This window comes from Phalangium opilio, unplaced genomic scaffold (genome assembly GCF_054372755.1).
Source record: "Phalangium opilio isolate 3A_F unplaced genomic scaffold, DU_Popi_V2 ptg000100l_1, whole genome shotgun sequence".
Classification (NCBI taxonomy): Eukaryota; Metazoa; Arthropoda; class Arachnida; order Opiliones; family Phalangiidae; genus Phalangium; species Phalangium opilio.
The window spans coordinates 2,280,677-2,296,238 of record NW_028324203.1 but is presented as its reverse complement, the minus strand read 5'-3'; the positions used below and the strand labels follow the sequence as shown (position 1 = coordinate 2,296,238).

The 15,562-nt window shown below is 36.6% G+C and overlaps 2 non-coding genes across 2 annotated transcripts; both read left to right on the top strand.

Moving 5' to 3' along the window:
* Window positions 1–13,778: 13,778 nt before the first annotated feature.
* TRNAE-CUC (transfer RNA glutamic acid (anticodon CUC)) lies at window positions 13,779–13,850 on the top strand. Its single transcript has one exon. It is a non-coding gene; the product is annotated as a tRNA-Glu (tRNA).
* A 202-nt stretch (window positions 13,851–14,052) lies between these two features.
* On the top strand, window positions 14,053–14,125 carry TRNAA-UGC (transfer RNA alanine (anticodon UGC)). The gene has a single exon. It is a non-coding gene; the product is annotated as a tRNA-Ala (tRNA).
* The last annotated feature ends 1,437 nt before the right edge of the window (window positions 14,126–15,562 follow it).

The window sequence follows — 15,562 nt, the reverse complement described above, 5'->3', positions numbered from 1 at the left end:
GGGCCAGGTCAGGGGCTCACTGCAGGGTGCTCAATATCCCACGTCGTGCAGAGGGAACACGCCGAAACGTACACCAGCCACCAAGTCCTTTAGCAGCACACAAAATAAAGTTCACTCGGTGAAAACACAAGAGTTAAACGTCCGTATCAAACGCAAAGCCCGGAAAATGATGGCGCAAAATTCAAAAGTTAATCTCGGCGGTGCCTCCAATTGTCACCGCGCGTTCTCAACTGATAGACCGAAAACACACGACTACGAAGTTAATGCAATCAAACTCATTTATTCAACATAATACTTGAATAAACTATTTACATTGTAATTGGTTACTGAATACAACATAACTTCTATGGCCATTAAAGTTTTTGCCAACCTTTCCATTTTTCCCGGCACTAATTCCCAATAATAATCAGCGCCTATTAACAAATCAATACTGGAAGGGTCGCTATTTTGAGTTTCGAAATTATCTGCTAATTCTATGCCTTTAGATTTTGCCAATTAGTTTATTTCTGTGTCATTGATTGATGTGACGCTACGGCAAACAAAAGGTACATCTATTGCTTCGATTTGAACCGTTTTGCTCGGTTCCCTAAGGTTTTTTAGTATTAAAGCTATTTTTCTACAATTTAAAACTTTCGATTCTTGGTTTAAGAATGTGTAAAGTTTTATCCTTTCTTCCCCAATAATGGGTAAATTTAAATCCCGTGAGACTTACTCTTTATAGAGGTACATTGGCTACCTTGATCAAACAAACATCTAGCTACTAAATTTTGGTTTTGATTGTTTCGATTTACTACAGCTACTTTTGCCGTTTGTAACAGGACCGCGGTTCCTGTTATGGAATTTGTATTAACTGACGTGGTTTGTTCAGTTGTTGATTGCCCATTGTTTAGACGGGATGGTTCATTTTGGTTTCTACTTTGCATACAGCGATGTCTATCCTTGCAATTTCTACAGCCTTTAAAGTTAGAGGGACACCCATACGAGCTATGACCTCCCTTTAAGCGATTAAAGCATCTGTGCTCCTCTCTAATTATTCGTTTTTTATCCTCTATTTTGGTTCTGTTACAGTTACTAGAGGGGTGACCTTGGTTCTTACAGAAAATACAGAATGGGGTTGTTTCTTGTCTTATTACCCCCGCAGCTAACACCGAAGCTGAACTTGTTTGGTTTTTGTTATTATGGTAGAGCGGTACGAGACGAGTGTGGTATTAGCCATCGTACATTTCTGTCCATTTTGCATCGGAACCGATTCCATCCTTTTAGAAATCACCTACACCAAGCGTTAACAGGGGATGACTATCTTAGGCGTCAGGACTTTTGTATGCAAATGCGGTTCCTCGATGAAGAAATGCCAGGTTTCCTTAGCAAGGTTATTTTCTCTGACGAAGCTACATTCCATCAAGATGGAACAGTCAACCGACATAACCTTCACTATTGGTCGCAGCAAAATCCTCACTGGCTTCGGGAGCAATATTATCAGGTGCGTTTGAAAACCAATGTGTGGGTTGGCATCATTGGCGACAGAATCATTGGGCCATTCTTTTTTGACGAGAACATCACCGGGCAACGTTAATTGAAGTTTTTGCGTCAAGAATTTACTGATGCCATTAATAATTTACCCTTGGCAGTAGTGAGGGATATGTGGTTTCAACAGGATGGCGCCACCGCACTTCGCCGTACCCGTAAGAGAGTTGCTGAATAACGAGTTCCCTAACCGATGGATTGGTAGGGGTGGACCAACGCTCTGGCCTCCAAGGTCTCCTGACCTAACTCCGTTAGATTTCTTCTTCAAGGGAAAGGTATACGCAACTGAACCAGATTCACCCGACGACCTTAAAGCCAGAATAAGAATCGCCATTGCCAACATCACCCCAGGAATGCTTCGCCACGCCCGCGAATCAATGGCCAGTAGACTTGAAGAATCTCTACATCAAGATGGTAGAGACATCGAACACTTGCGCTAAAGGACATTAATTTCCTGTTTGTCACAGGATTAATCTTGCAAAATTTATGATATCATACAAAATCTAATTTTTCATTAACATTATATTGATTTCTTACAAATTCTCATTTTTGTGATAATTTGAAACTACATGAACGATTTGTTTAGTGGATGCCAGAGAATTCTTTAATTAAATTTCCATGAGTCTGGAAAATGTACTACAATTAATTTCCTCATTGATCTCGAGTTTTTTTTATAAAATGTCCGAAAAATTTGGGCACTCTGATCTTTTTCACCCTGTATAATCGCTGGGGGCTTATACTCTTCAATGGTTTTATTAATTTTAACAAGCGTACAATAATTGAATAATTTTTTTCCTTAGTCATTTGTCACGCCTGATTAAAACATTTATGACCAACCGCGGAAGTAGAAACCAGGGAGTAAGGAACTCTCCTCCCTGGTGACAGCAGGTAGGCAGCTGGCTAAAAGCCTGGTAAAAAATTGCATTCCATGTAAAACGTTATAAGCCACTCGGGGAAAACACTGCCGGCTAACGTTCCAAGGGAAAGAATTGAAGAAATTTCCGCCTTAAAGGATTATTTGCGGGCCCAATTCACATAAAATTAGATGGAAATATGGGAGAGGCATATTTTTGTTTGCTCTACTGTGCGCGCAGTTCACCTCGAACTGGTGAGGTCACTGTCAAACCATGAATCCTTTTAGCATTTTCACGCCTCATTGGCCGCAGAGACATTCCACATATTTGTTATAGCGATAATGCTAAAACTTTCAAAAAGGCTGATAAGGAGCTTAAATTAGTTTGGTCAACAATTGCGGACCCAGAAGTTCAAAACTTATGTGGCAAGAAGGGCATTCATGGCGATATATAACTGAGCAAGCTAAGTTGGCACGGGGATATTGGGAACGATTAGCGCGGTCTTGTAAAAACCCTTATAAAGGGGTGTACCTCATATGAGCAGTTCCCTGTAGAGCAGTTCTCGAAATAGCAACCGCGATTCCAAAAAAAACAGCGGAGTTTTTCAAAATTGCTGTTTAAGAAATGGCGGCTGCTGTTTTGGGAAATAGCAGAGTTTGCGTTGAGTTTTGAGCATTTCTTAACAATACAGTTGTATTCGTTGGTTTAAAAAACTACCTTTTTCTGTGATCATTTAGTCAGTTATGTCATCTACTAACGGATCTTGTTTATGATTTTTTTAAAAGTACGTTTACATATTGTACTAATCTTCAGGCTGTTATCAGTTTGGAAAAGGCATATTCAAATTCGAGAAAGGTTATTTTATTATGGAAGTAGATAAATGTAAACAGTTATTTTTGGAAAAGGTATATTATAATTCGTGAAAGGTTATTTTATTTCGGAAGTACATAATTGTAAACATTAATTTTTTTGGAAAAGGCGTAACATTGTTACACCATTTCCAAAATATTACTAACCTAAGTCTAACCAAACGAAACAAAACCTAACCTAACCTGACCTAATACTATTTAGTTGAAATAATCAACTTTAACCTAACCAAATTATCCATATCTGACCTAGTTCTTTTTGAGTTCATATAACCCAGCTGGAAAGCTTACACCATAATAAGCAATTACCTTTTAGAGTTGCGATCTGCCCACCACAGCGCTCTCGATAAGGGAGAAATAATAATTAAGGCAGGAGATAAGTGAGAAATTAATGGACATGATGTATAACATTACCTTTTAAATCTACATACCCAATCTTTATTTCCATTTCTTCTTGTTTCGTTGTTGGAAATGTTATTTCCTGTGGCATAATGATGTCCTCGATAGCTGTACTCACAGCGGTAACGCAACGGCTAACTGTTGATTGACTCACATCAAGCAGAAATTTCAGCTCGTTTTCATTTTTACTTTTGCACGCCAGATGGCGTTCAAAAGTTATATTTTTATAAACGGAAGACTTAAAGCCCGTCGAGCACGCTCGGGTGTCAATTGAAATATAAGGGCCCACGAGAGGGAAACGATGAAAAATTCCCCAGTGGAATACCGGCGGTGGTTTGCTGACGTCATGGTGTAACCAAGAATCTGATACGCATGCGCGAGCTTTATAAAAAAATACCCCTAGAATATGAACCTGATGAACTACGCTCGTGGTATGGTGGTTAGAGCCGTTGCCTTTTGCGCGGCAGAACCATGGGTCGCAGTTCGAATCCACACGAGGAAATATTTTTTTTTTTTTTTTTAAGTTTTATTTTAATTAAGGATATTTTGAGACGAAATTCGTCTTAAATTAACGACGAAAAAGTTTTAAAGTTTTAACAAAAGTAAATTTATTATTAATACAGGCCTAAGCGCGCTATCTCAGGGAAGGCAGTCAAGATGTATTTGGTCACCACGCATAGTGGCTTGGATAGCTAGGCTCGTGGTATGGTGGTTAGAGCAGTTGCCTTTTGCGCGGCAGAACCATGGGTCGCAGTTCGATTCCACACGACGAAATTTTTTTTCTAAGTTTTATTTTAATTAAGGATGTTTTGAGACGAAATTCGTCTTAAATTAACGACGAAAAAGTTTTAAAGTTTTAACAAAAGTAAATTTATTATTAATACAGGCCTAAGCGCGCTATCTCAGGGAAGGCAGTCAAGGTGTATTTGGGCACCACGCATAGATGTCGCTTTTCAAAACCTCAAATCTCAAAAATCCCCGCGAATTTTTAATACCAGCAAAACTTTGAGATTGAGGAATTTTAAAAATATAAATAAAATATTGCTGCCACATTTTAAAAATTGGAATAAAATGGAGTCATATTTTAAAAATAGGAATAAAATAGAGTCATATTTTAAAAATAGGAATAAAATAGTCATTTTAAAAATAGGAATAAAATAGAGTCATATTTTAAAAAAAGCAATAAAATAGAGTCATATTTAAAAAAAAAGGAATAAAATAGAGTCATATTTAAAAAAAAGGAATAAAATAGAGTCATATTTAAAAAAAGGAATAAAATAGAGTCATATTTAAAAAAAGGAATAAAATAGAGTCATATTTAAAAAAAGGAATAAAATAGAGTCATATTTAAAAAAAAGGAATAAAATAGAGTCATATTTAAAAAAAGGAATAAAATAGAGTCATATTTAAAAAAAGGAATAAAATAGAGTCATATTTAAAAAAAGGAATAAAATAGAGTCATATTTAAAAAAAGGAATAAAATAGAGTCATATTTTAAAAATAGGAATAAAATAGAGTCATATTTTAAAAATAGGAATAAAATAGAGCCATATTTTAAAAATAGGAATAAAATAGAGTCATATTTTAAAAATAGGAATAAAATAGAGTCATATTTTAAAAATAGGAATAAAATAGAGTCATATTTTAAAAATAGGAATAAAATAGAGTCATATTTTAAAAATAGGAATAAAATAGAGTCCCATTTTAAAAATAGGAATAAAATTGTTCACATTTTAAAAATAGGAATATTATTGTTTTAATGTGGCACTATATTAATACTAGTTTTAAAATGTTTTAAAATAATCTGAATCAGTTTTGTTTGACTTACGTAATAAAAATTAATGTTCTGTTTTAACATTCCTGTTTTTAAAATGAGATAAAAAAAAACTTAGGCATTCGGCGAATTAAAAGGTACCGAAAAAATTCTCGGGGGAGCGCGCTCAGGCTGGGCGCGTGGTATAGGTGGTATATCGGTTAGAAATATTGAGTTTTGTTCGGCAGAACCATGGGTCGCAAGTTCGATTCCACACGAGAAAATAATTTTTTTTTCACGTTTTATTTTAATTAAAGATGTTTCGGGACGAAATTCATCTTAAGATAATAAGGAAAAAGTTTGAAAATTATAACTTAAGTAAATTATTTGAATGATTGCGCTGTTAAAGAATTCGCAACGAGGGGCTACTCACTCACTTCTATTATTGTGTTTCATTATTAGAATAATAATAGAAGTAAATAAATTGACGTTAGAATTACGGGTAATCGTTTTAGCATAGTTACGGCTATTCACGTAAATTTTCTATACGCCTTTTAAGTTCGGTACGCTGTGGCTAATATTATGAGTCCATCCCTGGGCCATTTTTTGATAGTAATAATAGTAATTCGACAGTTGCCGTGCAAAAGTATTCTGTGCCCAGCCGGGCACATCTTGTTTTATACCTGCCAGTTAGGCCTACAAGTTGTACAAACTCAAAGTAAATGTTAGCCCAATAGGGGGCAATAGATCTGGTTTCGAGCGACCAAAGCCCTCGAATAACCAGCACTTTTGCAATCCAAAAAGCGACTCGAAAGGAACAAATTTACTTGTAAAAATAAACTTAACTTTTTTACCTTTATAAAAGGATTGTCGACTCACTTTAATATAGTGGAGGGGAGGGATTCTTTCTTGATTGTTCCTTTTTGGTTTTAAGGGGTTGATGTAAATATCGTGTTTAATCTCTCTTCCTCTTTTCTAGTCTTTTCGACTCTTCTAAGGATTTCTTCTCTATCAATAACATTTTCTTCGGGTGATTTTTGTATATCATTTATATGGGTACGTTTCGTAATAATTTGATGAATATCAGATTCCGAACTCGAACTTGCTTTAGATCTCGAAGATTGGGGAGGGGAACCTCTATGGGCTTTTAATGAATCTCTTTAACTCTTATTAAGGGTCTCTAGAGTTGCTTTAAACATTTGTTGTGACTCATTATTTTGTTGTACTAGTTTTAATATCATTTCATCCTTAAGATTATGGGTCACTAAATTTTGTCTTTGGATTGAAATAACCACGTCACAAAATAATTTTTTCAAGAGTGGAATTAATTAGTAGACTCGACTCGAACCCCAAAAAACTGGACTCGCACAGGCCTATGAATTAGACCAAGAGAGAAACAACAGAAAACGAATTCACGACATATACAGCAATGCATGCAGGGAAGAAAAAAAAACAAGCCATGTCGTCGGAAATGTCGGATTTGGAAGCACAAGCCTTATTACCACAATATAAATGCGTACGTTCTTCTATGTACCGTTGGCGCGGTAAACATCTCCCTCCTAATCCAAAGCATAGACAAGATATCGAATTAGACGGAAAGTGGGTAAATGTCGGGGATTCCGAGGAACAATTTTTACTCTTTGACAATGGCGCAGAAGACAAAATTATTGGATTCGCAACAATTCAGTTCTTCACTTTACTATGCCAATCTCAATCGGTACTTATGGACGGAACTCATTACGTGTGTCCAGGGACCCTATTCTCTAACTACATTTGGATCGTTCCTAATCCAAATGATTTGGATTTGGGGTCGGCTCATCCCCAAATGACACTAATCCGTATTATGTAACTCCAAATCCCTTTTCATTTGGTTCAAACCCTATCCAAACATTTGGCAAGCCAAATGGCCGGCCAAATCGTCATTTGGATAGCTCTTTTCCCCAATTTCACCCCGTTTGTGGCCGCCATTTTTTTTAAGGGTAAAAAATTTGAGAGTGGGTTCTTTTTCGTGGTCATTTTCATATTTTTTGAGGATTTGCTTATGGATGGATTTTAAATATATTATAAAGTAGGTTTCAAGCTTTAATATAAGCCTAATATCATAATTTTCCACCTTTTTATTGTCCCACAATCTATTTCTAAACTTGGCCCTTTTTTAAGGCGGTGAAATTGCGCTAAGCCTTGGCTTACCGTTAATTTTTGCCATTTAAATGTTTGCCTCTCGTTGCCCGTTACTTCGCCTTCTCTTATCGTCGTATTTTTAAAGTTTAGACTTTGAAAGTAGTGCTTTGTTTTCTTAAATTTAACTTAATTGTATAAGATTTCAATATTATAATTGCGTTAAACGTCGGTTTTTTACGAATTCAAGGGACGCGGCTTGAATTTGAATTTCGTTCCCTCGAAGACACCCCCTTTAACGGGGAGGAGGCTTTTTCTTTATCGCCCTCCGTCTGTCAGCCCCGAAAACAGCTGTAGAGAGAAATGTTATTTACTAAAAATGTATGCGGTCAGTGTGTTGTTTTTGCATTTTAATGCTTCTAATCGTGCTGCGCGTCGAGGTTTACGAATGCAACGTGTGTTACGAAATGAAAATCAAGGGTGGATACTATATGATATATGCTTTAAAAGGAATTTGACCGCGAAAGTCAAGCAAAACGGTATTAGGCCTTGCCAAAAGTTGACAGCTATAGTAAGCCTTCGTCAGATAATCACATGTCAATGATATAAGAAATTGACCCTCGGATATCCTGTGACTAGGAGATGGTTATAAAGTTACTAACTCTCGATTTTGGAGGTAGATACTGTCTAGTGACACTTAAAGTAACGATTTAATCTTATAAACAGACTACCATCATAAGCCCATATCGTAAATTAACCGATGTTGATATCAAAGCGTACTAATTTTTTTTAACTCCATGAATCTTCAATATCAATATCAACATCAAAAATTATCTACTGAAAGAGATATCTACTTATATTCCATTCAAATTTCTCGCAACATTTCAAATTAACGAGTAGAAATGTGCAAATGAAGTTCAAACCGATTAATTGGGCAAATTGCTATATTGGTCACTGTTACCGATCACAGATAGATTTGCGTCCTTCAGTTGTGTTTATTATGCTTGTGAAATGGTAAGCGAAATCTGTGATTAAAGTTTAAAATAGACATGAGCAAAAAGGGCTTTATTCATATCAACTCGATTACCGAATATCTAAATTTGACTAAAATTAACAAAATATTCTCTTCATGATTAAAAATCTTGTTTGAAGCAGCAAGCCATCTAATCCTTATTCACCTTATTTTGAAAAAAAAGTAGGTTGATACCTCTTTTAGTAGATGATTGATTGATATTTCATTTTCATTGGGTTTTAAAAAAATTGATTCCACCATTGGTTAATTTACAATATTGACCAATCGACAATCACAAATTTTAATAACTAAATTACAAAAACCGGTTCAAAACCTTATTAGTTTTGAAACAATTAAATTGTAATATTAAACATATGTACTAGTTAATTCCTTGTAGGCAATTAATTTATTGCCTTAGTGAAATTAATGCTGACAAAATAAATAATAAATTAACTTCTAAAATTCAAATGTAAAATGTGTGCATTATTTCCCAATTAATAAAAGATATCCGCCTATTTTTCATTCAAATTAATTTCCCACTTAATATTAATTTAGGCCTAATAAGCTTAAACTATCAAATTAAGAGGTTTCTTAATTGTACATAATAGACCCTAAAAACTAATCGTTCAAAAATCCCAACGGTTTTTCCAGTAGCCGCAGAGCTTGCTGGGAAAAGACAACCCGTATGACGAACCTGATTGGTTCCTTAAACTGCGTTCAGTCAACTGTAATCGATAAAACCGAAGTCTTATAGTATACGGCGTTGACATTTATGGTTAATATTCCTGAACGCAGGTTACAATATTCAGTGCTGAACATATCACAGCACTGTTTTTTGTCTTTGGTTGATGCTTGATGGTGAGTTTGTGGGAATGCGTACGAGAGAAACTATTGCAGTTGTTGACGCAACATTTCGAACCACGTCTTAAGTTCCCCATTTACAAAATATCTCAAATATAATATACAATATTACGAGGGTAAACTCGGCATTAAGTAAAGATCGCTAAATCAACAAGCTTAAGCCTAATGTTTGGATTTTGGTCGAGCAGACGATATTATGAATTGGGAAATTGGGAGTGGGACTCGGGAGGTGAAAAATAACGTATTTAATTGGTCAAAGAACTGAACTGAACCGAATTGCCCTCCCTTTTCATCCCCCCTTTCGTGGCGGTTGCTCCTCTCAGCTTTTGACTGCCCAGCTTGTTTTTTTTTTATTTTAGGGTCTATTATTACAATCTAACATGCCAAAATCCAAGGCTTAAAAACATTTTACTTTTATATTAAACGTTCAAAAGAATTGCTCAATAAACACTAAGTAAAATTGTAATGAAAGAGGATGTGAGGTACATTTGGTTTGGATAAAGGTTTGGTAGGATATCCAAATGTAGATTTGGATTTGGGTTAGAGAATACGGTTTTAAGCGCCCTGTCCAAATGGAACCGATCCAAACGTTTAGATTTGGATCCTCGTCCAAATGATTTCAATACTTAGAGAATAGGGTCCCAGGCAATTTTTAAACTGGTCATTTGCCCTGTGTCACCGCCTTATTTCCCACGCTGGCGCGAGTTGCTTTGTGTTGTCGAGTGCGTGATGGAATCGGCTATGCCTGGAGTCCCAATCCCAACCCCCGCGACTTTCAACCACTAGCATAGCCCACTCGATCACGCTCTCTTTTCCCCGGCTACATATTTTGAAGATGGCACTTTTTAGGCGTATTAACAATCTTGGATCACCTTTGTGGACTTTTAGGGTAGCCCTTATTAATTGAGTCGGCATTGCCCTGACTATATTGTGTTTAAGGTTTATAAGCTTAATATCAAACAGACGTTAGTTAATGCTACAAAAAAGTTCGAAATTGATAATCTCGGATCGTCTTTGAGAAGTTTTAAGGATATCCGAATTTCATATTGGGCTTATGAAAAGTTTGAGCTAAAGGTTAAACAGACTAAAATCAGCGTTTTAAAAAATTGTGTAAAACTGTCAATTTGGTCCTATTTGTGGAATTTTTTGGGGGACGCCTCGCGTTTCAATAAATGATTGTAAAAAATTGTATTATGTTAATTACAATAAGAATACAAACTTTCAATGAGTTACGTTTTTATTTTTTGGAGTATCATTATAAATAAATGACTGATTGAGCTAAAGTTACGGTCCCTTTTATATATGTTTCTGCTTAGTGTAGATTTTGAAAATGTAAAACAGTTTCTTAACAATCTTAATTAAAATGAAGACTGAAGGAGCAGATATTAATCAAAAATGTCTTGATTAGAATCAAGTCCTAAAAAGTAACGATAAGACTGAGGTTATCACTTGACTGAAGGTTCAGATATTAATTTTTCTTTTTAATTGAAACTTAAAGGCATGCTTAAGAAAAAACAACGTTCCATTACCGTTTTCCGTTGAAATAACTTATTTTACAGGTAATCAATTTCAAAAATTTACTTATCTCGGGTTTTCGGGCACAATTCCATTCCCCCAAAACATTTTATCATTACATTAATTACTTTTGAGAGATAACGTGTCAAAATAAGCTTTAAAACAATAAAAAACTGAATGAGCGGTCTGTTTAGCCATGACCAAAGCCTTCAAATCAGTGTTGCTAATGTTAGAAAGTGGATTTTCCCACTTCAATTTTAAAAATTTGCCGCATTTCCCACACCCCCTTTTTTACAGTCATATTTATCTGGACTATTTTATCATACTAAGTTTAATATGGAATATCACTCCGCATGGCTTTGAAAATATGTACAAATGCTATAAAGCTTTAAAATTCTCAAAATATGCTTTCTTTTTTTTCAGTGCCAAACTTAAAATCACCGAATTTATTTCAAAATGTCGCTTGAAATTATTAAACCGGATAAAATTTTCGAAAATGCACTAATTTTATCTGTGCAGTTAAAATTTGTGCATTTTCGAAAATTTTGCACTATTAACCCTTGAACAGGAAAATTCCGACATTTGATTGATTTCGGAAAAATATTACTTTTTCCCCACAGAGCCTAAAACCAAACCTAAATTTCCCACGATGTGGGAACCACACATTGGCAACACTGCTTTAAAAACTTACAACAAGCACCCTTTCGAGACATTTTCTGAACAAATTAGTGCTTAACCCGCTAATAGTACGACCACGGAGAATTGATGTAAACTGTAGTTGAAATATATTCATGTGCGACCTGCGGCACTGAATGGTCTCTAACCATTGTTTGAAACTAGAGCGAGAAATAGTGAGCAGCATTAATCATGTCCTGAGCTATGAGAATGAACAGTATGACTGTTGACTGAAGTACACTAGACATTATATCATTTTGCATAACCAAGAGTAAAAATCTAACTGTCCCTACTTAATTTTCCGCCATTGTTTTAAAACGTATCCACTGCGAAGCATGCCGGGCACAAATGAGGGAACCTTTTAAAACTCAATGTCATACACGTACTCTCTCAAAAGTAATTAATGTAATGATAAAATGTTTTGGGGGAATGGAATTGTGCCCGAAAACCCGAGATAAGTAAATTTTTGAAATTGATTACCTGTAAAATAAGTTATTTCAACGGAAAACAGTAATGGAACGTTGTTTTTTCTTAAGCATGCCTTTACGTTTCAATTAAAAAGAAAAATTAATATCTGAACCTTCAGTCAAGTGAAAACCTCAGTCTTATCGATACTTTTTAGGACTTGATTCTAATCAAGACATTTTTGATTAATAATAAGCTAGATCTCTTGGAAAACTTAGTATTACCACGAATCGCGTAGTGTTTATTACGTCCGATTTTCACGCGGAAGGTCCCAGGTTCGCGCCCTGGTAGAAGCATGTTTTGACCATCGTGATTAAATATAATAATAAGGTAGATCTCTTCGATAACTCAGAATAACCAATTATCTATGATGTGGTGGTTATCACGTCCGCTTCTCACGCGAAGGACCCAGGTTCGAGCCCTGGTAGATACATGTTTTGACCATCGTGACTAGACATAATAATAAGGTAGATCCCTTCGATAATTCAGCATAACCAATTATCTATGGTGCAGTGGTTATCACGTTCGCTATAAACGCGCAAGGTCTCGGGTTCGAGCCCCGGTAGATAGATGTTTTACCATTGTTATTGGACATAACATCAACCTAGATCTCTCGGAAAACTCAGAATATCAAAGTTTCTATGGTGTAGTGGTTATCACGTCCGCCTAACACGCGGAAGGTCTCAGGTTCGAACCCTGTTAGATACATGTTTTGACCATCGTGATTAAACATAATAATAAGGTAGATCACTTCGATAACTTAGCATAATCAATAATCTCTGGTGTAGTGGTTATCACGTCCGCTTCACACGCGGAAGGACCCAGGTTCGAGCACTGGTAGATACATGTTTTTACCATCGTGATTAGACATAATAATAAGGTAGATCACTTCGATAATTCAGCATAACCAATTATCTATGGTGTAGTGGTTATCACGTCCGCTTCACACGCGGAAGGACAAAGGTTCGAGCACTGGTAGATACATGTTTTGACCATCGTGATATTCATAATAATAAGCTAGATCTCTTGGAAACCTTAGTATTACCACGAATCTATTGTGTAGTGTTTATTACGTCCGATTTTCACGCGGAAGGTCCCAGGTTCGAGCTCTGGTAGATACATGTTTTGATCATCGTGACTAGACATAATAATAAGGTAGATCTCTTCGAAAACTCAGAGTAACCAAGTATCTATGGTGTAGTGGTTATCACGTTCGCTATAAACGCGCAAGGTCTCAGGTTCGAGCCCTGGTAGATTGATGTTTTACTATTGTTATTGGACATAATATCAAGCTAGATCTCTCGGAAAACTCAGAATATGAAGGTTTCTATGGTGAAGTGGTTATCACGTCTGCCTAACACGTGGAAGGTCCCAGGTTCGAACCCTGATAGATACATGTTTTGACCATCGTGATTAGACATAATAATTAGGTAGATCTCTTCGAAAACTCAGAGTAACCAAGTATCTATGGTGTAGTGGTTATCACGTCCGCTTCACACGCGGAAGGACAAAGGTTCGAGCACTGGAAGATACATGTTTTCACCATCGTGATATTCATAATAATAAGCTAGATCTCTTGGAAACCTTAGTATTACCACGAATCTATTGTGTAGTGTTTATTACGTCCGATTTTCACGCGGAAGGTCCCAGGTTCGCGCCCTGGTAGAAGCATGTTTTGACCATCGTGATTAAATATAATAATAAGGTAGATCTCTTCGATAACTCAGAATAACCAAGTATCTATGGTGTGGTGGTTATCACGTCCGCTTCTCACGCGAAGGACCCAGGTTCGAGCCCTGGTAGATACATGTTTTGACCATCGTAATATTCATAATAATAAGCTGGATCTCTTGGAAACCTTAGTATTACCACGAATCTATTGTGTAGTGTTTATTACGTCCGATTTTCACGCGGAAGTTCCCAGGTTCGAGCTCTGGTAGATACATGTTTTGACCATCGTGACTAGACATAATAATAAGGTAGATCTCTTCGAAAGCTCAGAATAACCAAGTTTCTATGGTGTAGTGGTTATCACGTCCGTTTTGCACGCGGAAGGTCCCAGGTTCGAACCCTGGTAGATACATGTTTCGACCATCGTGATTAGACATATTAATAAGGCAGATCTCTTCGAAAACTCAGAATAACTAAGTATCTTTGGTGTAGTGGTTAAGTTCCACCGCAGCAAGACTTTCTCACTCCGGCAACTCAAGTTCCACAGGAAATTAAAATGTAAGTACACTCTCTGGAGTTTTAAATTTTATGATCTTTGCCGATTTAGAATTAATTATATATAGAGCATGACTATAGGTATTTATATCATTTTAAGAGATGGATTTAACTTTGCAACACCCATTTACCGGGCTGGTTGCCGGAGTCACGGGTTGTGGAAAGAGTGTATTTGTAGCCAAATTAATTAAGCATCGGGAAATGTGTATTTTACCCTCACCCGAAAGGATATTTTGGTGTTACACTGAATATCAGGCGAATCTTTTCAATACCATATCCTCACATTCACCGATTGTAGAATTTCACGAGGGTTTATTAGATGTTAGCATTTTAGATGCCGGTGTGAGAAATTTGGTTATATTAGACGATCTATTATGTGAAATTGCCAATAATAAGGACGTGACGAACCTGTTTATTCGGGGTTCCCATCATAGAAATACATCAGTTCTAATTCTAATGCAAAACCTGTATTATCCTGGAAAGGAAATACGTACTTTAAACCTTAACGCTCATTACTTGGTTATATTCAAAACACCACGCGACCAGTCGGCCATTATACATCTTGCGAAACAGATTTACCCAACCAATAGCAAATACGTGGTAGACGCGTTTAAACAGGCAACCTCCGAAATTTAAAGTAATCTTTTTGTAGACCTGAAAGCTAGTACCACGGACGATCCTTGATTACGTACTGGAATACTACCCGGAGAACAAGCCGCTGTTTTTGTCCCAAAATGACCGCTATCACCGAAGTCAACTTCTTTCGGGTTGAAAGAGAATGGGTTATTAAGGAAATGGCCGTATACTTTGAAGAGAGTAAGGAGTACGAGGTGTGGATCTTCAAGTTGCCGTTCCCTTTAAAGATTTATCGCGTAGCGATAAAAGGCAATGTTCGTGGCTAACTAGGAACATTTGCGACCTACGTTTCGAGGAGGGTGACCACGATTTCAACGAATTACCCAAAATACTTGAGAATATCCGTGAAAGGGCTAACACCTTTGTCACTAAGGGACTTGAAAAAGCAGTGGTGTTATCTCGTCTTTTAAAAACCGAAGTGTTCAACGCCGAAGATCAAGGTTGCCCCCATTTGAGAACCGTAACGTATTTTCACCCCAGAGCTTGCACCTTTCACCGGAATATCCATAATTGCACCCTAGTCAAGGCGTTTCGTTTGGCATCATGGCTCCGTCACAGAGAGGGCGAAAGCATTTAGACTTTTCAAATTATCTTAATAGTTGCAACGCGTGCCAGAGAAGCGCCGCCATTAAGCTTGCCGACAAGGAAGCGATAAAGG